At 40.8% G+C, this 23,247-nt stretch overlaps 1 pseudogene; it reads right to left on the reverse strand.

The window, feature by feature from the left end:
• Positions 1 to 16,846: 16,846 nt before the first annotated feature.
• Positions 16,847 to 23,247, reverse strand: part of LOC121979481 — a 30,255-nt pseudogene continuing 23,854 nt past the window's right edge.

Below are 23,247 nucleotides of genomic sequence, written 5' to 3' on the forward strand. Positions count from 1 at the left end.
GAAGCCTTGCTAGAGCATGTTATTGGTCCTCTACACCAATAGGTCATAGAATTTGTGAGAGGTTACGAAAGTCTTCTTCTAATCCTCCCAACGATCTTCTTCTCTCACCTGATACTCAGACAACTCAACTTTGGTGGACATCTTAGTTTGGCATTCTTGAAATTTCAAAGTCGATAGGCAAATGATAACTCAACATAGTCCAATTAGTCAGATTATGCTTCTTTCAACTAGACTTAAAGGGAAGACTTATAATATGGTTGTTTCCTTTAGCACCCACATGTCTCGTGAGTCAATGGTCATGATGAGTTATTAGTTAAAGTCAATGTGGGTCAATCATGACCCAAAGATGACTAGATATAGCCTAGATGAGACTCAAGTCAGATCAAACTGACTCGAACGCTGACATTTTCCCTGGCTCAACCACAAGTCCTAGCATCATCTCTCAGTCTCGGCTCATGATCCTGACATCTACCCTAGTTTAGCCTCAGGTCCCTGCACCATCTCTCAGTATCCACTCCTGATCCTGACATCTACCCTAGTTTATCCCAAAGTCACAACGCCATCTCTCAATCTCAGTTCTCAATCCCGACATCTACTTTGTCTTAGCCCCAAGTCCTGACACCATCTCAGCCTCGGCTTCAATCACTGACCTCGTCTCTGCCTTATCCTCAGTCACCGACACCCTCTCTCAGCATCAAATCCCAATATCTTCTCAGTCTCAGTCTCAAAATCTAACTTTGTCTATTCTTAAGGTCACTTCATATCGACATCAACTTTTTTACCCTCAAGATAGGCTTATGCCCTACACAGGCTCGCAGACAAGATTGTATTCCAGGTCGCGTGACATCCAAAGAATGGGAGAGCGGGTACAAGGTTGTCATATATGTTCTCCTAAATGCCCCTACTCACATGTGGCATTGGATGAATTGGGAGGCAACTAACGGCTGTCGGATCTAGATCCTTCACCGGCTCCTATAATGATAATATTTTGATCGATATGGAAATGCTCTCCTGATAACTATATAGACATGCACTTACAAAGGTAATGACAAGAGATTCAAATTTCACTTCAATTCCACAAGGTTCTCTCTTCTTCTCGATTTTCTCCTTTCAAGATACGGATACCTCCTTAAATAAATCCTAACTTGAGCATCGGAGTGATCCTGAGATATGTTCCTTGGTCAGTCTAACCCTCTATTGAAGAGTCCTTTCTAGACCCTTCATCCTCTTCATAGACGATCTCTGAGGAGGAGCGTACATTACTCCGATCCGTTCGTTAACTGATAATTTTATTATCCTTGATATTTGATCCGAATAATTTAAAAAAAAATATATCGATATTCACGAGCAAGAGCTACTACGAGGCTACTGATAAGGATAAAAACTTCAATAAAGCACGTGCTTCCTGTGATTACTTTAAATTCAGCATTGTAGGATATGTATAACTCCTAAGATTTACAATATTCACCACTTTTGACAAGACTACGTATATTGGTCTACAGGCTACAGCACAAGGTACAAGTAGTATCTAAAACCAAAATCCCTTATCACAAGAAACTTGAATAAAGTGTGAAGCTTTCTACTTTTGAAAAAAAAAGATTGAGAGTAACTTTGGATTCAATATAACAAGACCAATAAAACGAACTAAAATAAGTTACAATAACAAGTCTAATTGATGTGAGGCCGCGGCTAAGGTGAGATTTCGCTGTGAGACTATGGTAAAGGTGAGACCTCATTGCAGCATAGGGTGAGGATTGACAGAAGCAGATCGCTAGAGGAAGAGGAATGATGTAAGAAGAAATTGGAGAAGAGGAGATGGGAATTGCATGAGATTGGGAAAGTGAAATGGGGATCCGATTTAGGGGAATGGATTTAGGGTTTGAGGTTCTATTTCAATTAAAAAAAGGATAGTTTGGTGCATGAAGCTCCCGCTATACGGGGTCTCGGGAAAAGATTCATTGTACACAACCTAATCTTGCTTTTTACAAGAGGCTATTTCCAGGATTTGAACCCATGACCTTTTGGTCATAAAGCAATAACTTTATCATTGCGCCAAGGCTCCCTTTCTTTAAGGCTCTATTTCAACCATGGAAGTTTAATTCCATCGCTAAAATAATGACGGACATTAATTCCGTTGCTAAAATAGCGATGGACGTTTAATTCTATCGTTATTTTATCAATAGACATTTGATTTTGTCATAATTTCAGTTATGGAACATTAATTCCGTCACTAATTAGTGAAGAAAGTTTAATTTCGTGACTAATTAGTGATGGAATTAATGTTCCGTCTTTATTTAGAGACTGAATTAAAAACAGAATATTTATCTCGTCGCAAATTAATAACCAGATTTTATATTCTATCGTTAATTAGTCACAGAATATTAATTTGAACACTAATTAGTGATAGAATAAATATTCAATCATTAATTAATGATGGAATAAATATTTTATCATTAATTTAGTCGCTATTTACCTCCTCCTCCTTCTTCTTCTCCTTCTCCTTGTAGTGAGATGACCTTATTTGAATAGGATATGTTCTATAGGCTCATACAACTATTGTCCCAGGTGCTATGGTACCATGGTAGAATATTCGGATTGTCACCCAGGTACTCATGTTATGGTATATTTACAAAAAATTTTACTTCAAATGGGGGTGGACCCAAAAAAATACTGAACTTCTAGATTAATCATCACATGTACTTCCCAATTTATCTTAATGATCGATAAAAAATTTTCATAAAATTGAATCAGTCATCCTAAAAATAATGGTTAATTAAAATCACCTTGTCTGCTTCTTCTCGTGAGAGAGAGTGAATAATACATATAAAAAAATAAATTTAAAAAAAAAATAGAGAAATTACAAAAATTAAGAGACAATAAAATGAGAGAATGAATTATAAATTGAAAATACAAAAGTTGTAAGTTATTGAATTGAGAGTAGGGTTCAGGGGATTTATCTAAACAAATTTAGACACTTTAACTAAACATATTTTTTGACAATTTAATATTTTTAAATCTAGATAATTAAAATACCCCTCAAACTAATTATATTTAAAATGCTAAAAATATATTTTAGTCAAATTACGTGACTCAAAGAGTATTTAATTATTCAAATTATCAAGTCCCGGATCGTGCCTAGCACATATGTCATGAGCTAAAGATGTTTAATTGTTTGTGCCTAGATGTGTCAATCGGGCCAAGTTATCCCAGCTCAATTTGGGCCAAGCTCAATATAGTTCGTTTCTTAGTGTCGTCTCCGGCACAATCTACATGTTGATTTTTAACTAAAAAGTTTTTAAAAATAAAAATAGAACAAGCATATAGTATATGATGCGATGATAAAAAGAGACCTATTAAGTACAGGTCAAAATATAGAGATAGAGACTAATGCGGAGGTGTAAGTCAAGAAGGTCAGCATCAGAGAATCGACAAGCACGTCGTGAAGGGGCTCGAGTCAGTCTCTACTGTAATGGTCGATCGGGAATGAGGCGCCTTACCGACCATGATCTAGTCCGAGCAGAAAGCCCGTGCAGCCAAGATCATTGGACGTTCATCATGGAGTAGAGGAGCGTTAGGGCGACCGGGACGTTAGCCCGATCGAGCGAACACAAGCTGTCAAGTCGCGCTACCCCATGGAAACGGCACAGTCAAGCCAAGCGGGGGAGTCCTCAGTCGAGCGGCTATCCCGCTCGACCGAGCAAAAGGATCACTGACGTATCTCTCAATATCCTTTTGTGAAATAGTATCACTGACATCAAGCATGGTCAACAGGCAGATCGTATGGTAGAACCTTTCACTGTCTCATCAGAGGTTTGCACGTCCCGTTAAGGTGAGGTGTCAGAGATGCTTTATTGACACGTCCTTTCATAGGACAAGTATGGAAACGTGCAAACACCTTGGGGCGTGTGCTTGTACGTTTCTACGGCTCCATACACTTGGGGGCGTGTGCTCGCACATCACCATAGCTCTATATAAAGGGGGATCCAACCACCGAAGGAGGTATGCGCGCGCACCTATTCTACTATTTAGAGCTCTTGCCTACTGTTCATGTTCCTCTTTGCTGTTGCCGGTGACTAACTTGAACGTCGGAGGGCCAACGCTGGGGACCCCTTCTCCGGTCCGGTACTCAAATTTTTGTCCTTGCAGATCGGCCATAGTCCTCTCACAGGCCACCAAGGAGCCACATCCCCAGCTAGCCGTCTGTAGGTACCCCAAGGTAATTTTGATGTGATCAAACAAGTTAAGTTATGTATTGTTGTATTTAACCCTGTGTCTAAGTGTGCAGGAACTTAGGAGCACAGGACGTCAAGCAAAAGACGCAGCTAGCGAGAAAGACGATACAGGAGAGAGCCGACGGGTTCAGTGCATCTGAGGGATGAGGTGCTACGGAAGAGTACGCAGGCGGACGAGAAGGAGGTGTTGGTTAGTCCTAGGAAGATCGTACCGGTTCCACTGTACAAAAATTTTGTACAAGTGCCGAACCTTTCCTAAATAACATATTGTGTTCTTTAGAAGTTAAATTAGGAATCGCAGACAGAACTTAACATTATTGATTCCAAATTTAACTTATCTGTTCTTAATGGTTTAGATTTAAATCGCAAGCGGAACTTAACACTATTGATTCAAATCCACCTACGTTATAAATTCCATTAAATATTAATTTCCAAAATTGGCTTCCAGGACTGCATGGCGAGGCACATCACCTTCTTGGGTATGGGAGCATCCACCACCGCCTAGACAAAGTCTTTTAAGGAAAGCTAATATTTAATTTCCTTATATAACTCTAGGTTTAACCAAAAAGAACAATCGAATCACAAATTCAAAAAATAAAACAAAAGAAACACAAATTCGAAACAAATCCGAAAACTCTAGAATCATATGCCTCTTATGTTTGGTATTTCCAAAAATAATTATACAAATAAAACTAGAATGATGCGGAAAACAATTACTAGTTATACCTTTCTTTGTAAGCAAAAATAACGTCTTGATCTTCTACTGTATTTCTCTTCTAATCTCGGACGTTATGTGGGCAACGATCTTGCGAGACGAGAATCACCAAGCTCCTTCTTCTCCAAGCTAGATTCGGCCACCAAGAATTCTCCATGAGAAGTAGAGATCCGGCCACCACCACCAAGCTCCAAGGGATGCTAGAAACAAAGTCTCCTTTCTCTCCTTCTTCTCCTAGCTAGAACCGGCCACCATGGACTTCTCTTGTGTTGATGTCACCGGCCACAAAGGAGGAAGAGAAGAGAAGGAGAAGAGGCCCTAAGGCCAGCCACACCAAGGAGGAAAAGAGAGGAAGAAAATAGAATAGAGTCATTAGCCTTGAAGACACCTCTACCCTCTCTTTTATAATCCTTGACCTTGGCAAATAAGGAAATTTAAATAAAAACTTCCTTAATTCTTTTTCCATGAAAAAGAAAATTTAATTGATTTAAAATCAATTTCCCTTTTCTTAAACAACATGGCCAGTCACTTTAATCTCCAAAACAAGGAGAGTTTTAATTAACACGAGAATTAAAACTTCCTAATTTGTTTTCGAAAATTTATAAAAAATTTCTCCAATAATTTTTCCCTGATTTGTAAAAAGGAAATTTTATAAATTAAAATATTTCTTTTAAACATGTGGATGATTTCCAAAAAGGAAAGTTATCTCTAAAAATTAAAATCTCCTTTAAATCTACAAATAAGGAAAGATATCAAATCTTTTCTTAATCTTTTGTAGAAACTTATAAAAGGAAATATTTAATTTTTTAAACTCTCTTTTAAATCATGAACATGGTTAAAAAAGGAAAGTTTTCTTAAAATTAAAATCCATCTTTTAATCTACAAATAAGGAAAGATTTCAAATCTTTTCTTAATCTTTTATAGAAAGCTATAAAAGGAAAGATTTAAATTTTAAACTTTCTCTTAAAACCATGATATCCACATTAAGAAAATTTTTAAATGAAAATAAAATCCCTTTTAATATAGCCGGCCAATCAAGCTTGGACTCCAAGCCATGGTCGGCCAATTAACTTGGCTCAATCCTTTGATCTTGGCCGGCCCTAGCTTGGATTTCAAGCTAGCTTGGTCGGCCCTATTAGGATGGGTAAGAAGGCGGATATAGGTGGGTATAATTCTCTATATACAAGAGGCTACAATAGGGACCGAGAGGAGGAATTGGTTTTGGTCTCCCGATGAAATTAAGCTTCTCGTGTTCGCCCCGAACACACAACTTAACTTCATCAATAATAATTCATACCACTAAAGAATTATTATTGAACTACCGCACCAATCCCAAATTACATTTTGGGCTCCTTTTTATTATGAGTGTGTTAGTCTCCCTGTGTTTAAGATGTCGAATGTCCACTAATTAAATGAGTTACTAACAACTCACTTAATTAATATCTTAGTCCAAGAGTAGTACTACTCAACCTCATCGTCATGTCGGACTAAGTCCACCTGCAGGGTTTAACATGGCAATCCTTATGAGCTCCTCTTGGGGTCATTCTCAACCTAGATTACTAGGACACAGTTTCCTTCTATAATCAACAACACACACTATAAGTAATATCATTTCCCAACTTATCGGGCTTATTGATTTATCGAGCTAAATCTCACCCATTGATAAGTCAAAGAAATAAATACTAAATATATGTGTTTGTTATTATATTAGGATTAAGAGCACACACTTCCATAATAACTAAGGTCTAGTTCTTTTATCAAGTCAGTATAAAAAGAACTTACCTAAAATGGTCCTTCTCAATACACTTAGAGTGTACTAATGTAATTTATTAGTCAAGAGAAACTAATACCTAATTACACTACGACTATTCCAATGGTTTGTTCCTTTCCATCTTAGTCGTGAGCAACTGTTTATAATTTATAAAGAACTAATAACATGATCTTCTGTGTGTGACACCACACACCATGTTATCTACAATACAAATTAATTGAACAACTACACTTAACAAATAAATGTAAGTATGTGATCATTGTGATTCTTTATTCTTAAATAAATGTTTATACAAAAGCTAGGCTTTTAGTATATACTCTAACAGGAGGCGCACGGCGTTTCCGAGGGACGAGAAGCCGGAGTGGAAGCTTACTCGAGAAGGTCAGAAGTTAGGTTCGGGCGAGCCCTATTACGGATTGCTGAAATCACCCATGCGAGCGGAGCCGGAGTGAAAGACCCGGACCATTGCGAGTGGAACCAAAGAAAGAGGTCGGGATCAAAAGTCAGCAAAAGGCTGACTTCTGGGGCTCGAGGCGCCCAGACTGGTCCGCGGCGTCCAGAACCCTTCCGAGCGCCCGGAACCTGAAACTTAGCCACATTCGACGTGGCACATACCGTTACATCGGGGATAAAATATTATCCCATTTCAGGCACCTAGAACCCTTCCAGGCACCCCAAGCAAGGCTATATAAGCAATCTTGCTTCCAAAAGCTAAATACAAAAAAAAAAAAAAAAAAAAAAAAAAAAAGAGAAACAACACTTGTACTCGTTTAGTTTTCTGTTTAGCTTCTGTTTCTATGCGTTCATTGTTGTAAAGAGGTTTCTCCGCCTGAAGGAGAAATTAGTGTGACTTCATCTGCATTGGATTAACAACCTCCCTGTTTGTAACCAAGTAAATCTGCTATGCCTCTTTCCTTTTAGTCTCTTTTATTATTCTTATGCAAGTGTTATTTTAATTAAGTTATAAGTCGAGAAAAGTTTGTTTGCTTAATTTATGCAGGGGCTATTCACCCCCCCCCCCCCTCTAGCCAACCGTCAAGGGTCCTAACAAGTAGTATTAGAGTCAGGACGCTTCAAGAGGACTAACCGACAAACGAAGCACACGAGATTGTATGACCAAACATCTACCCACCAAAGTTCGAGAGGTAGTTCGCGAGCTGGAAAAAACAAATGGAGATATTTTTTAAAACCGATTTTGAATTGCTTTTAATAATGAAATTCGGTTTTGTAGCACCCGTAGGTAAGGAAGAATACCATGTTAGGATCGATGATTGCGGCTAGAGAGGGGGGGTGTGAATAGCCGCCCCAAATCGTTCGTTTCTTTCTACAAGTCAAGGTTAGCGTAGCGGAAATACAATAATAGAAACGAGAACGAGAAGATCAAACCTTAGACGCAGCGATGTAACGAGGTTCGGAGATGAAACTCCTACTCCTCGGCGTGTCCGTAAGGTGGACGAGCCCTATCAATCCGTCAGTGGATGAGTCCCCGGAAACTCGGCTAATAATCACTCCTTCTGGGTGGAGAAACCTCGCCACAATGTCTTGCAACAGCAAGATGAACAGGAGTACAAGAATACAGCAAGAAACTACAATACATAAATGTAATAACCCTAGCTTGCCTTCTTGTCGACTGGTTGAAGCAGCAACTTCACGAGACGCCTACAACAGCAGGAACACAGTCGAAGAAGCTCACACGAAGCTTCGGAACTCAGCAAAGCTCAAGAGCACACCAGCAGCTCAGTAGAAAGAAGAGGAAGAAGAGGAAGGGTTACCATTGTAGAAGCCCTCGAACTCCTTTTATAACCTCTGATATCCTGAGCACCTGCAAGCAAAAAGAACAGAACACATAAGCCCGAAATAGCCTAGCCGTTGAGTCACAACGGCTAGGCCTGGACCGATCAGGCTCCACCCTGATCGGTCCAGAGCCTATCTGATCGGTCATGGGGACCGATCAGGCCCCAGTTTGATCGGTCCCCGGACCGATCCCACCTCTCTGTAAGAGAGGTGGCTGCGTCTCTGATCGGTCGTGGTGACCGATCAGACTCCCTGCTGATCGGTCCCCAGACCGATCAGCTGTTCTTTCCCAGCTCTGGCGCCTTCTTCTGATCGGCCTCCTGATCGGTCTTCAGTCCGATCAGATAACATACAGAAGCTCACTGTGTGGTTACTGATCGGTCACCAGACCGATCCCGATACCCAGTGTATCACTGGATCGATCCACTGATCGATCCAGAGCTTGGTTTTTGCCCAACCAAGTCCCAAGCCTTCCAAACCAACATCCGGTCAACCTTGACCTGTTGGTACATCATGCTTAGCATCCGGTCACTCTCTTGACCTGCTAAGACTCCCCACCAAGTGTCCGGTCAATTCCTTTGACCCACTTGGACTTTTCTCTTCGTGTCAAGTATCCGGTCACTCCCTTGACCTACTTGATCTTCTCAACACCAGATGCCCGATCACCCTTGATCCATCTGGATTTTCCCTTGCCCGGCTTCACTCACCAGGACCTTCACCTAGCTTCACTCCCTAGGGTTTTCACCTGGCTTCACTCACCAGGATTTCCAATATGCCCGGCTTCACTCACCAGGACTTCCCAACTGCCTGGCTTCACTCACCAGAACTTCCCAACTGCCTAGCTTCACTCACTAGGACTTTCCTACTGCCTGGCTTCACTCACCAGGACTTCCCAACTACCTAGCTTCACTCACTAGGTCTTTTACCTGGCTTCACTCACCAGGGTTTCCCATCTGCCTGGCTTCACTCACCAGGACTTTCTCTTTCACCTAGCTTCACTCACTAGGATTTTCACCTGGCTTCACTCACCAGGATTTCCCGAACTGCCTGGTTTCACTCACCAGGACTTTCTGAACTGCCTGGTTTCACTCACCAGGACTTTCCGAACTGCCTAACATCCCAGTTAGGACTTCCCAGTCAAGTATCCGGTCAACCTTGACCTACTTGACTCTTCTTCATCCAACCTGATCAGACCCTGATCAGTATCTCTCCGCATGGACAACTGCACCTGCATTGTCCATGTCTTCATGTCTTTCTGTATTGTCAAACATCGAAACCATGACCAAGGTTTACGCTTGGTCAACTAGGTCAACCTTGACCCGCTAGAAATTGCACCAACAATCTCCCCCTTTTTGATGTTTGACAATACCTTTAAGTTAGGCTAATCCAATAGCCTCAACTTTCCTCATGCCACTAGGTAATGAAACATAAGTTACAACCTTACATTCTCCTTCTTAGATAATGAAGGCCTAACTTAAACCCTTCATTCTCCCCCTATTGGCACACATCAACAAACTCTCCCCCTGAAGAGTAAGTTATTGTTGTTCACAACTTCACTCGTCGTGATCAACAAACTCTCCCACTAACTCCAATGTTCTTCCTTGAACATTCTCTAGACATTCTTCCCCCTTTTTTTTTGATACACATCAAAAAGAGTGAAACAAGGTCAAGAGTTTCTTCCTAATGAAAGTCTCATACCTTTCATTGAAACCCTTAATTTCCCCCTTGATACTAAATTCAACAATCAACTTAGTGATAATCCCATATCACTCATCCTCAAAAATTTCGACGAGTAAAAACTCCCCCTAAAAGTCAACTCCTCCTTGACTAATAGGTAAAACTCCCCCTAAAGGTCAACTCCCCCTTGACCATTGCACCAACAATGTCTTGGAGAGTTTTAAACCTTTAGAAATCCAAAACACCAACTCCCAGCTGAAATTTCAGACAAAACAATCAAAAATCAGCAAGTTGGCACGCGCTGATCGGTCACCAGACCGATCAGCCTTCACTGGATCGGTCACCAGACCGATCCACACTCTCCTGGATCGGTTCTAGTGACCGATCCACACCTTCCTGGACCGATCAGAATCCTCTCTGATCGGTCCACAAGTCTGATATCAGAATTTCTGATTTTCCTCCCGAAATTCAGAAACTCCTAGAAAATTACAGAAAATTCCAAAAATTGTGAAATTTTGAGGGTACATTCCTCATAACATATACTATCAAAGAAAAATAGTTTTCTATGAAAATAACTTCCCTTTTCAATTCTTGATACAAAGTTCAAAAGTCTTTGAAATAGCTCAAAGTTAACTCATCTTTGTATCACTTTGCTCAATGATGAATGCTATCACTAGAAAAGCTTCATCAAGGTTTTTCAAATCAATTTCGAAATGATTTTAAACCATTTAATTTAGGACCATAATCTTAGGGCTAAATGTACATGACTTGTACACAAGCTTTCCCTATGATCCCCAATTATGATTAGGTTCATCTAGGTACAAGAACTATGCACCTTGATCCTAACTCACAATCCTAATATCTCACACACATCTAAGGTGTATCAAACACATCCAAGTCAATTTTGATGTGAGATATGGGTTTAGGTTATCTTAGGCTAAGGTCTCATGCATTTTCTAAACATCAATTTGATCTCCATATCAAATTGTGTTTTTAACCTTAAATCAATTTCATTGATTGTAAATGCAAGAAATGATGACATGGCATATAAGTGTATCATAAATGAAAACATATGCCATTGTCATGATGTCATGGCATAAAGTGTGAAACTTAAATAAAGCATGACATTTAACTAACCTAAGCATTATCATGACATTTTAAATGATCATAAAATAAATATGATGTCATGACATGGCATATGGCAAACAATATATGGCAAACAACATGTAAAGGTATAGAAGATACCTAATTCTAGCCTTAGTTGTCATTTTTGATAATTTTGATCATTTTGCCATAAATTCTATATTCCTACGTGTAATAGACCTAAAATCATATCCTCAAGATTTTTAGATCACTATGTGCCAACTAGATTGACTCTAGAAAAATTCCTCAAATGTGGTTGGCACATCCTAATTATCTTAGGAATAACTTTCAATTTCATTTTCAAGGCTTGATTGCACCTTGAAAATTCCTAAAGTGCCACCTTTTGTCATGATTAGGTTAACTACCTATTCAAGTAAGGTTGGCACACCCTAACTCATCTAGCGTGATGAAATCACGCTCCTAGGAACCCAATATCTATTGGAGCTCATTGGGTTCACTAAATATTCACTAGGGATGACTTCCCTAGCGACCCTCCTAATGACCCTTCTAGGCTTCGAAGCCTTGGTCATTTGAGACTCATCAAGATCAACTCTAGGGGTGACTACCCTTGTGACCTTGGTGATGATCTTCCTAGCCCTAGATTTTGTTCCATAATCGAATGGAACATTGTGATAAGTGGGCTTGACCACTTGAGACTTAGGTTTGTGACCCAAACCTTTCTTGTCCTTGGACTTGGATTTTTGACCCTTAAACCCTAGAGATGACTTCTCCAAGTTCTTAAGAGCCTTTTCCAAAGTATCAAGTCTTGACATCAAGACTTGATTCTCCTTCTCTAATACCTCAATTTTTAATTTTTCATTTTTCTTTGAGGTATTCCTAGGCATATGTCTAGATGATTTTGGATTTCTACCTAGATTTTCCTTAGCCTTAGATGGGTTAATCCTAGGATTGACATTTCTAGTGTTGTCCTTACCTAGGCTCACATGTTTGGCACCTAAGCATGTATATTGATTCCTATAATTAACATGCTTATCATTCTTGACAATAGCAATAAGGCTACTAGCATGCATCCTACTAGAATTGCAAGCATGTGCCTTAGAGATTACCTTAGGGTTTGCCTTAGCTCCCCCTATTGATGTGCTCGATCTCTTGTCCTTGTGAGATTGCCTCCCCCTCGGACATTGGCTCCTATAGTGTCCCTTTCGCTTGTATTGGAAGCACACCACGTGCTCCTTGCCCTTGCGTATCGGGACTCCGGCTTCCTTGACCTTTGGCGCCGGTGGAGTCTTCCTAATCCTCCTTGGACACTTACTCTTGTAGTGCCTAAATTCCCTACACTCAAAGCACATTATGTGTAATTTGCTAGAAATTAAAATGCTTGAGTTACCTAGGTTTGAGGATGGATGAACGCTCTCTTCTTCATCCCTTCCGGAGGTAGAAGCTTCTTCTTCTTGCTCCGAACTTGAAGAAGAACTCTCCTCCACTTCATCCTTAGATGTTGAGTGGCCCTCAACTTCTAATTCGACACTTCCATGATGTGAGCTACTTGGCTCACTTGACTCCTCTTCATGGCTTGAATTGGAGCTCTCCTCATGGAACTTCGCCAAGTTGTTCCACAACTCCTTGGCATTGTTGTAACCACCTATCTTACACAAGATATCGTTAGGTAATGAGAATTCAAAAATTTTCAATACCTCATCGTTGACTAGGGATTGGTGGACTTGTTCCTTGGTCCACTCCTTCTTCTCTAGGGTTTCTCCTTTCTTGTCCATCGGAGGCTTGAAACCTAATTGAACACAACTCCAATTTTCAAGGTTAGTCATAAGAAAGTACTTCATTCTTACCTTCCAAAACGCGAAGTCGTCGTGATCGTAGAAGGGTGGAATCGTGACATCTTCTCCAAATAGATCCATCTCTAGCTTGTGCTCCCTCGGGTGTTAATCCGGCGAAGAGCGACCTCGCTCTGATACCACTTGTTAGGATCGATGATTGCGGCTAGAGAGGGGGGGTGTGAATAGCCGCCCCAAATCGTTCGTTTCTTTCTACAAGTCAAGGTTAGCGCAGCGGAAATACAATAATAGAAACGAGAACGAGAAGATCAAACCTTAGACGCAGCGATGTAACGAGGTTTGGAGATGAAACTCCTACTCCTCGGCGTGTCCGTAAGGTGGACGAGCCCTATCAATCCGTCAGTGGATGAGTCCCCGGAAACCCGGCTAATAATCACTCCTTCTGGGTGGAGAAACCTCGCCACAATGTCTTGCAACAGCAAGATGAACAGGAGTACAAGAATACAGCAAGAAACTACAATACATAAATGTAATAACCCTAGCTTGCCTTCTTGTCGACTGGTTGAAGCAGCAACTTCACGAGACGCCTACAACAGCAGGAACACAGTCGAAGAAGCTCACACGAAGCTTCGGAACTCAGCAAAGCTCAAGAGCACACCAGCAGCTCAGTAGAAAGAAGAGGAAGAAGAGGAAGGGTTACCATTGTAGAAGCCCTCGAACTCCTTTTATAACCTCTGATATCCTGAGCACCTGCAAGCAAAAAGAACAGAACACATAAGCCCGAAATAGCCTAGCCGTTGAGTCACAACGGCTAGGCCTGGACCGATCAGGCTCCACCCTGATCGGTCCAGAGCCTATCTGATCGGTCATGGGGACCGATCAGGCCCCAGTTTGATCGGTCCCCGGACCGATCCCACCTCTCTGTAAGAGAGGTGGCTGCGTCTCTGATCGGTCGTGGTGACCGATCAGACTCCCTGCTGATCGGTCCCCAGACCGATCAGCTGTTCTTTCCCAGCTCTGGCGCCTTCTTCTGATCGGCCTCCTGATCGGTCTTCAGTCCGATCAGATAACATACAGAAGCTCACTGTGTGGTTACTGATCGGTCACCAGACCGATCCTGATACCCAGTGTATCACTGGATCGATCCACTGATCGATCCAGAGCTTGGTTTTTGCCCAAACCAAGTCCCAAGCCTTCCAAACCAATATCCGGTCAACCTTGACCTGTTGGTACATCATGCTTAGCATCCGGTCACTCTCTTGACCTGCTAAGACTCCCCACTAAGTGTCCGGTCAATTCCTTTGACCCACTTAGACTTTTCTCTTCGTGTCAAGTATCCGGTCACTCCCTTGACCTACTTGATCTTCTCAACACCAGATGCCCGATCACCCTTGATCCATCTGGATTTTCCCTTGCCCGGCTTCACTCACCAGGACCTTCACCTAGCTTCACTCCCTAGGGTTTTCACCTGGCTTCACTCACCAGGATTTCTAATATGCCCGGCTTCACTCACCAGGACTTCCCAACTGCCTGGCTTCACTCACAAGGACTTCCCAACTGCCTAGCTTCACTCACTAGGACTTTCCTACTGCCTGGCTTCACTCACCAGGACTTCCCAACTGCCTAGCTTCACTCACTAGGTCTTTTACCTGGCTTCACTCACCAGGGTTTCCCATCTGCCTGGCTTCACTCACCAGGACTTTCTCTTTCACCTAGCTTCACTCACTAGGATTTTCACCTGGCTTCACTCACCAGGATTTCCCGAACTGCCTGGTTTCACTCACTAGGACTTTCTGAACTGCCTGGTTTCACTCACCAGGACTTTCCGAACTGCCTAACATCCCAGTTAGGACTTCCCAGTCAAGTATCCGGTCAACCTTGACCTACTTGACTCTTCTTCATCCAACCTGATCAGACCCTGATCAGTATCTCTCCGCATGGACAACTGCACCTGCATTGTCCATGTCTACATGTCTTTCTGTATTGTCAAACATCGAAACCATGACCAAGGTTTACGCTTGGTCAACTAGGTCAACCTTGACCTACTGGAAATTGCACCAACATACCAGTGGATGAAGAAGGAGCAGGTCGACTTCATGGTAAACGGCAAAGTAAAGTTCCATCTGCTGAGCATCCTACCGCCACAAGAAGTCAACCGGATCGACGCCTACAACTCAGCAAAGGAGCTTTGGGATAAGTTCTTTGAGCTACACGAAGAGACGTTCAAAGCCAAGCTCGTGAGACGAAATCTGCTAAGGAACCAGTTGAGTAACATAAAATTGGAAGCAGAAGAAACCGATGCACATCTTCACTCAAGAATGAAGGGACTAATCATCGGACTCACGAATCTCAGAGAAAAGGTAAGCAACTGAGATTCGCTAAGGTACGCGCTTAATACATTTCGTAGAACTACCGAGTGGGCATCATTAGTAAATGCTTATTATATATATAAAGATTTAGAATCTGTTACCTTAGAAGAAATGTTTTCAACATTTGAAGTCCATGAAACAAGATGTGCAGATTCGAAGGAGTCGAAGCACAATATTGCCCTCAAGGCGAAGATGGATGAACTAGATTCAAAATCCTCTCTGGACGACGAAGAAATGGTGATGATGGTAAATCAATTTAAAAAATTATTCAAATCTAGAAAATCTAACCATCTGCAAAGTAGAAAGAGAAGAAAAATCATATGCTACCACTACAATGAAGAAGGGCACATTAAAGACAACTGCCCTAAATTGAAGAACAAGAACAAGGGCAAAAACAAGAAGCTCATCCAAACAAATAAGCACAAAAACCTAAAGGCGACGTGGGATGAAACGTCATCCGAATCAGAAGTTGAGGCCTTCTCCGGACTTGCGTTAATGACCAGTCATCAAGAAAATCAACACGAAGCAAGCTCGTCTGAAATGAGCATCGAGAGCATTAATGAACGGGGAGCTACATCGGAAGAGAGCAGCAGTACAAGGGAAGCTACGGATAACGAGATTGACAAGGTAAGTCAGGTACGATCTCTTCCACCCAATAAATTATTCAAATTTGTTAAACTATTATCGAAAAACTATTGCTCATTGGAGAAAGAAAATAAGGAATTAATTTTAGATAAATCCTGCTTATTAGAATATTTTAAAAATTCACTACAAGAAAAAAAACTGAAAGACAACGCTTTTTATGCGTTGTCTATGTGGCTGAAAAAGCGTTGTTAAAAGCACTGTTGTTAAAAGTCCGCTCAAAGATAACGCTTAAAAAGCGTTATCTTTTTTTAGAAAGACAAAGCTTTGCAACGCTTAAAAAGCGTTGTCATTTTTTGTAAAGACAACGTTTTTCAACGTTTAAAAAGCATTATCATTTTTTTTTGCAAAGATAATATATTTCCAACACTTAAAAAGTGTTGTGTTTTTTAAAATACAACTTTTTAGTAAAAGATAAATTTATTTACAAAATTGTTGTCTATTATATTTACACCACGAATTACATAATTAAACACTAATAAATAATACCAATTAAAATATCATGAAAGTACAACTGATCAATCTTCTTACTATTGAATTAGAAATGTGTCATACAATTCAAAAAGAAAATATGTAGATATAATCCACAAACTTTGGATCCATGTTAAGTATATATAAAAGCAAAACCTTATATACTAGATATGCATTTTAATTCTAACATATCTTGCTTCTTGGATTGAATCTTTCTGGTAATATTGTATTTTTTTCAGAAATATATGAGTACCCTTCTTAGTAAAATAAAAATCTCACTTTCAATTTCTTTCCACATTCATCTGCGAGGAAGAAAATTATTAAATTATAATTAAGTAGCAAGGAGTAACAAGAATTCTTCAATTTGCAACCATTAGATAAAATACTCACTACTGGTAGACTCTGCACTACAAAACTTGCTAGTATAGAGGAGCTCTCGATGGAAGAGTAAAATGATGGCCCAGTAAGCAAGTAATTTAACAATCCATTTATGTCTGGATGAGGTAACAAATGAACTTACAATTATTGACAATGCATATTATAAAGAACAAACAAATGTAATGGATGAAAAAAAAATGTAGAACTAACTTGCAAACCGACAGAGAATGCCACACAAGTGTCCAAGAAATGAAACATTAGAGGCTAGAAATTGGAAGAGTATCAACAAGATCCATGCATACCTGAAATATACAATTCCCACAGTGAAGGGTCCATATCAAATTTTATTTCTAATACATGTGTAGCTAAAGATAAGTAAAATAACTTAATATGACAAGAAAGGCATATACCATTTAGTAGACACATTGAAGAGTCCAAAAACACTGCAAAAAGGATAATGAAGTCAACTTAAAAAAAATTATCATTAGCAGCATGAATCATCAGGTTATTTAGGAGTTTAGCTTCCCTCTAAGAAACTGATAGAAGCAAAATAAGCGCATATTCGGTATATCAGTGAACCAGATACACATGCAATATAGTTTAGCTAACCTTCTAGATTGAACATCACTCAAACTTATTTCTATGATAATCGTTACATATAGTATCCCAGAGAAACCAATGGCTCATTCAACCAGTAGGTATGGAAAAGCATGGAAGGGATTGTTCGCCACCAGTAATGCAGTTATTAGATAAAATATAGAATTGGTAGTTGCAAACAGGAGGATCAAATATAGAAGTCGAACAAAGCCCATTATTCTTTCCAATCCAGTGCCCGAGGCTACCAAAGCTAACATATCGAATAGAACATGGAGCAAAGATCCATGAAAAAGAACATATGTATACATCCTTTAAACTGCAAGATATATAAGCAAAAATGTTAGGGATTTAAGAGCTAAAATGAAATTTATGTTTTATGAAAACAAATTAAATGGCAAGATGATAGGCCACTGATAAAGTTGGAGCAGAAATACAATATTACAAAGTACCAGTGACATATTCCTAGTGTTTAGATGGTTATCTAGCAGATATTAAATTATAGCAACGTATCTTTAGCAGATGTAAGAATCTTAGAGTAAGTCATTATATTATCTTTTATGCGGTGTATTTCTATAGGTGAGAAGCATATCTAACTAAAGGAGTCATAACCAACCAACAAGTAGATCAGATAAATAATTCCACAAGTGAATATGATGCCAGAAGTAGTAAACGGAACACTGGACCACCATTGACGTAGCCTGGTTGGCAATCCTGCCTATAAGCCATAAAAAATGACAATTAGGAGTCAGAGGGAACCCACTAGTGGCATTATTTAACACAATGACCAAATAGAGGATGTAATAATATTTGCACAGCATGTTCGTAGCCACTGATACCCAAAGCAAAAAGAAACTAATGTGGCAAGATGAGCAATGATGCTATTTGATTTGATGTTAAATGAAGCAATATGCAGTGCTAGGTAACTGGTACTATCAAGTATCAAATAGGTAAACCTAAATGGTTTTTACCTTGAATAAAAGAATTTCAGTCAACATCTTGTTAACAAAATATATATATATATATAAAAGTTACAAAAATGTACCATTCCAAAAGTATGACTATCCTCCGAATGCAGTTTCTGCAAGGTAAGAAGACAGTTGAAGATCGCCTAATTCCACCATACCTGTCTCTGCAACACCTTCCACCAAAAGAGATGAGAAGCAAACATTGTAAAATGAGCCAAAGCCTTCGTTGGCAAGCATGTTCTTCGCCACTATGGCAACTATGCACAAACCAATGACAACTATAGAGACCACATAATTAGTGAGAAATGACAGTGAGCAATGAAAAGCAATGTAAGTATGAAACTAACCCTAATAAATGAAAGACAGTGAAATTAATAAAATCTAATCTAACTAAACTACACTTGCAAGAGAATTAAACGAAACATAAAGTAAAGCATTAATGAAACCTACACTAATCTAATCTAATTACATCCGAATAAAACCAAGAACTTAAAGCAATTGGGAGAGACAAGACAAGCAATAATTAAACTGACCTAATAGCAACAAATGAAGAAACACAAGTGATTGAGGAAATTCATCGAGCACTTAACATGCATGAATCAAACTAAACTATGCACGTGCAATCTTAACATGGGGAGTTAGTACTTCAGTACAATTTAACTCAAATGCAATTCAACAATCAACATGAATAAACAACCCAACACAAAAAAGATAACCCAAAAGCACATCACCCAAGCTCGCGGACGGAAGAAGTTTCTCCTTGATTATCGAATGGAATGAGCGAATGTAGATGGAGATCGGATGAAGAACCCGAAGAGAAGAACCCAAAAGCACCCTTAGATTTTCTAAAAAAAGAACCCAAAAGCACATCTCCTGCATTTAATTGTAATTAATGCTTAAATAGTTACTCAAATATTTTTTTACTTAGAATTTTTTTTTTTGCAAAACATAAAATTACTATAATTTTTTTTTAAGTGATATCAAAATTATTTTCAAAGTTTACAACAACTTGATAAGTTTTTCAAAATATTGGAAAATCAAAGCTTTTTTAACTAAAAACTTTTTATTTTTAAAAAGTTACCCTTAGATTTTTTTAATACCCCATTTTTTATGTGATCAAAGGGGGAGAACGGAAGATTAAGTCTAGGGGGAGGTAGTTTAAATTTTTTTTCAATTTTTGCACTTTATTGTAAAATTTATTTCTTTTACTTTATGTTGGTTTACCCTAACTTAACTTGGATTGCTCACATCAAAAAGGAGGAGATTGTTGGTACCCCAAGGTAGTTTTAATGTGATCAAACAAGTTAAGTTAGGTCCTATTTTGTTTAACCAGGTGTCTAAGTGTGCAGGAACTTAGGAGCATAGGACGTCGAGCAAAGGATGTAGCTTGCAAGAAGGGCGGCACGGGAAAGAGCCAATGGGCTTGGTGTGTATGAGGGACGAGGTGCTGCAGAAGAGTACGTTGGCGGACGAGAAGGAGGCGCGCGGCATTTTCGAGGGACGAGAAGCCGAAGCGGAAGCTTGCTCGAGAAAACCGGAAGTTAGGTTCGGGTGAGCCATATTCCGAATGGTCGAAATCACCCAAGCGAGCGGAGCCGGAGCGGAAGACCCAGACCATTGCGAGTAGAACCAAAGAAGGAGGTCGGGACCAAAAGTCAGCCTGACTTTTGGGGCTTGGGGTGCCCAAACCATTCCAGGGCGCCCGGACCAGTCCAAGGCGGCTGAAACCCTTCCGGGAGCCCAGAACCCGAAACTTAGCCACATTCAACGTGGCATGTACCATTGAGTCGGAGATAAAATATTATCCCATTTCAGACGCCTGGAACCTTTGTAGGCGCCCCGAGTAGGGTTATATAAGCAGCCCTACTACCAGAAGCTAAATACAAAAGGAAAAAGAGAAACAACACTTGTACTCGTTCAGTTTTCTGTTTAGCTTATATTTATATGCGTTCATTGTTGTAAAGAGGCTTCTCCACCTGAAGGAGAAATTAGTGCGACTTCATCTGCCTTGGATTAACAACCTCCCTGGTTGTAACCAAGTAAATCTGCTATGCCTCTTTCCTTTTAGTCTCTTTTATTATTCTTATGCAAGTGTTATTTTAATTAAGTTATAAGTCCAGAAAGGTTCGTTTGCTTAATTTGTACAGGGGTTATTCATCCCCCTCTAGCCAGCCGCCAAGGCCTAACACCGCCTTCACCGAGTTTGGATAGGATCATATTTGGCACCATTTGTGAAAATTTAGCCTGCACCTGAACCGTGAAGATGGAGGACGTTGGACAACTCACCCCCGTCACTTTAATGTAGGAAGATTTGGACATGTTGGTCAACACCTGAGCAACCATGTTATTGCAGCAGTAGAAAGAAGCAGTAGTTGACGGCCAAGCAACGAACGAGTTAGCTGCATCGTTGAGAGGACAATGGGTCGACCAACAGAATCGAGCTAAAGATCATGTCGGTTAGCAATCACATTACCAACCAACCGGCATTTCTCGTGAAACACTAAACGTGTCAATTCCCTTTTATCGAGCACTATTTTGCACACCCTCGGAAAAGCAAGGACAAGCGGAGAAGGCTAACGGATCCTCCTTAGAAAATGCACCCACTCGGGATAAGAGAAAGGGAAAGGCGCCCAAACTAGACGATTCCCCCGAGCGGATCAATCAACAGTTCTCCTAGGAAATTCTGGAGGACCAACTGTCGGCCAACTACCGACCATTGACAATCGGGGAGTACAACGGGATGACCGACCCCGAAGACACTTGGTTAAATTTGACAACCAAGATAATATACACCAGTACACGGATGAAGTGAAGTACTGGATCGTCCTCACCACTCTAGCTGGATCGGGGCAACGATGGTTCTGACGTTTGTCAGTCGGCTCAATGCGCAGCTTCAAAGATTTAAGCGGCATTCTTGCAGCACTTCGCTAGCAGCCATCGCTACCAGAAGACGAATGTCAATCTGCTTGCCATCAAGCAAGGGCCCAAAGAAACACTGCAGGCCTACATCAAAAGGTTCAACTAGGTGGCCATGGACATCCCTTCGGCCACCCAAAGATAATGGTCAGTGCCTTCTCGCAAGGGCTAGCAGAGGGTGAGTTTTTCTGCTCACTCATTCAAAAGCCCCCTAGAGACTTTGATCACCTACTCGGATGGGCCACCGAGTATATCAACATCGAGGAGGCCCAAGAGGTGCAAAGGAAGGAGTCGGTCGTCGAGTCGACCACCACTTCCTAGCGGCGTCACTCAAGCCATAACAACCCGCCAAAGGGACCCCGAGCGGGAATGTCTCAATAGTACCAGGAGAATCGAGCGCACGTTGTACAACATGTTGAAGAAGAATGACCCAGGAGCTCAAAAGGGTGAAAATGGGCGTCCCTGTTCTGCTCCTACCACCGGTCAGCAATGCATAACACACAAGACTACTACAATCTCAAAGCAAGAGCAGGTCATCTAGTCCCACAAAAGTTCCATCATAGAACTCCCTCACCTGAGCACCAATGGCACCACAGGTTGGGCGAAAAAAGGGAGGAGATAAGTCCTAGGGCCGAACAACATCGGGATTGGGCCCATCGAAGAAGAGAGTGTTGGTGCAAGGTGCACCAGAATCAAACCTGAGTTTTGATGTTGTCAAAGGTTCAAGTTAAGTCTTGTTATGATCTGATGATTTGGCTAAGTGTGTAGGCTATTTACTCAATCAGGAAAGCCCTAGTCATGGCCAGACAGTAAAGTCCAAACAGGTCTGGAGGACCTAACGTTTGGCAGGTAGGTTGAGGTAAATAACTGGAGGAGCGACAGTGAGGTCGGGTTCCTTAAGGGAACAACCTAAGGTCGCTGATCCAACTGAAGAAACCGGGAAGGTTTCCAAGTTGAGATCAAGATAGTCCTAACTGTTATACTCATGTATATTACTATTATAACTGTGCTAACTTTGTTTTGCAGGAATATTCTTGTTATATGGAACTAACTTTGTGTTGCAGAATCATATGACCTCTTGGACTTCAAATGGTCATAACTTTTGACTCAGAACTCAGAATCAGGCTCTGTCAGCGGCCACGCGACCAGCACTCAGAAACCTTCAATTTACCAAGGGTTCAGTCGACTGAACAGGAGGTTCAGTCGACCGAAAAAGGCTTTTTATCAGTCGACCGAAAAAAGTTCGGTCGACCGAACGGCCAAAAATGGCAAAGCAGATCAGGATCACAAATATGGCATCACAGCATGATCGGTCGACCAAAAATGAGGTTCGGTCGACCGAACCAATAAAAACATTAATGGAGCATTAAGTGCGAATCTCGGCGAGAAGGGAAATTCACCGTTCGGTCGACCGAACAAGGTTATCGGTCGACCGAACCATTAAAGATCAGTTAATGTAAAAGATCGTGTCAACGTCAGACTCCAGCCAGGAAGGAAGGGAGCGGGTTCGGTCGACCGAACAGAGGGATCGATCGACCGAACAACAATGGCACTTATAAAAGGAGCTCGAGGTCTGAGGCTCAGCAACTCTTCTCTGATCGACTCAAGTTCTGTTCTGCAAGCAAATCGTGCTACAAGCCTTCATCAACTCAGCAAACCACACTATCCGGAAGTGCCGACCAAAGCTACAACTGCATTTACTTTTCGGTATATTTTTATATAAGCTTGCATTGTAATTCACTTAAGCAAGATAGTAGGGTTGTTACTATCTTGCTCATTTGTATGATCTGCTTCTTTCCGAGGATCTCGAAAAGAAGAGCTATAGT

The sequence above is a fragment of the Zingiber officinale genome, chromosome 5A (assembly GCF_018446385.1).
Source record: "Zingiber officinale cultivar Zhangliang chromosome 5A, Zo_v1.1, whole genome shotgun sequence".
Lineage (NCBI taxonomy): Eukaryota > Viridiplantae > Streptophyta > Magnoliopsida > Zingiberales > Zingiberaceae > Zingiber > Zingiber officinale.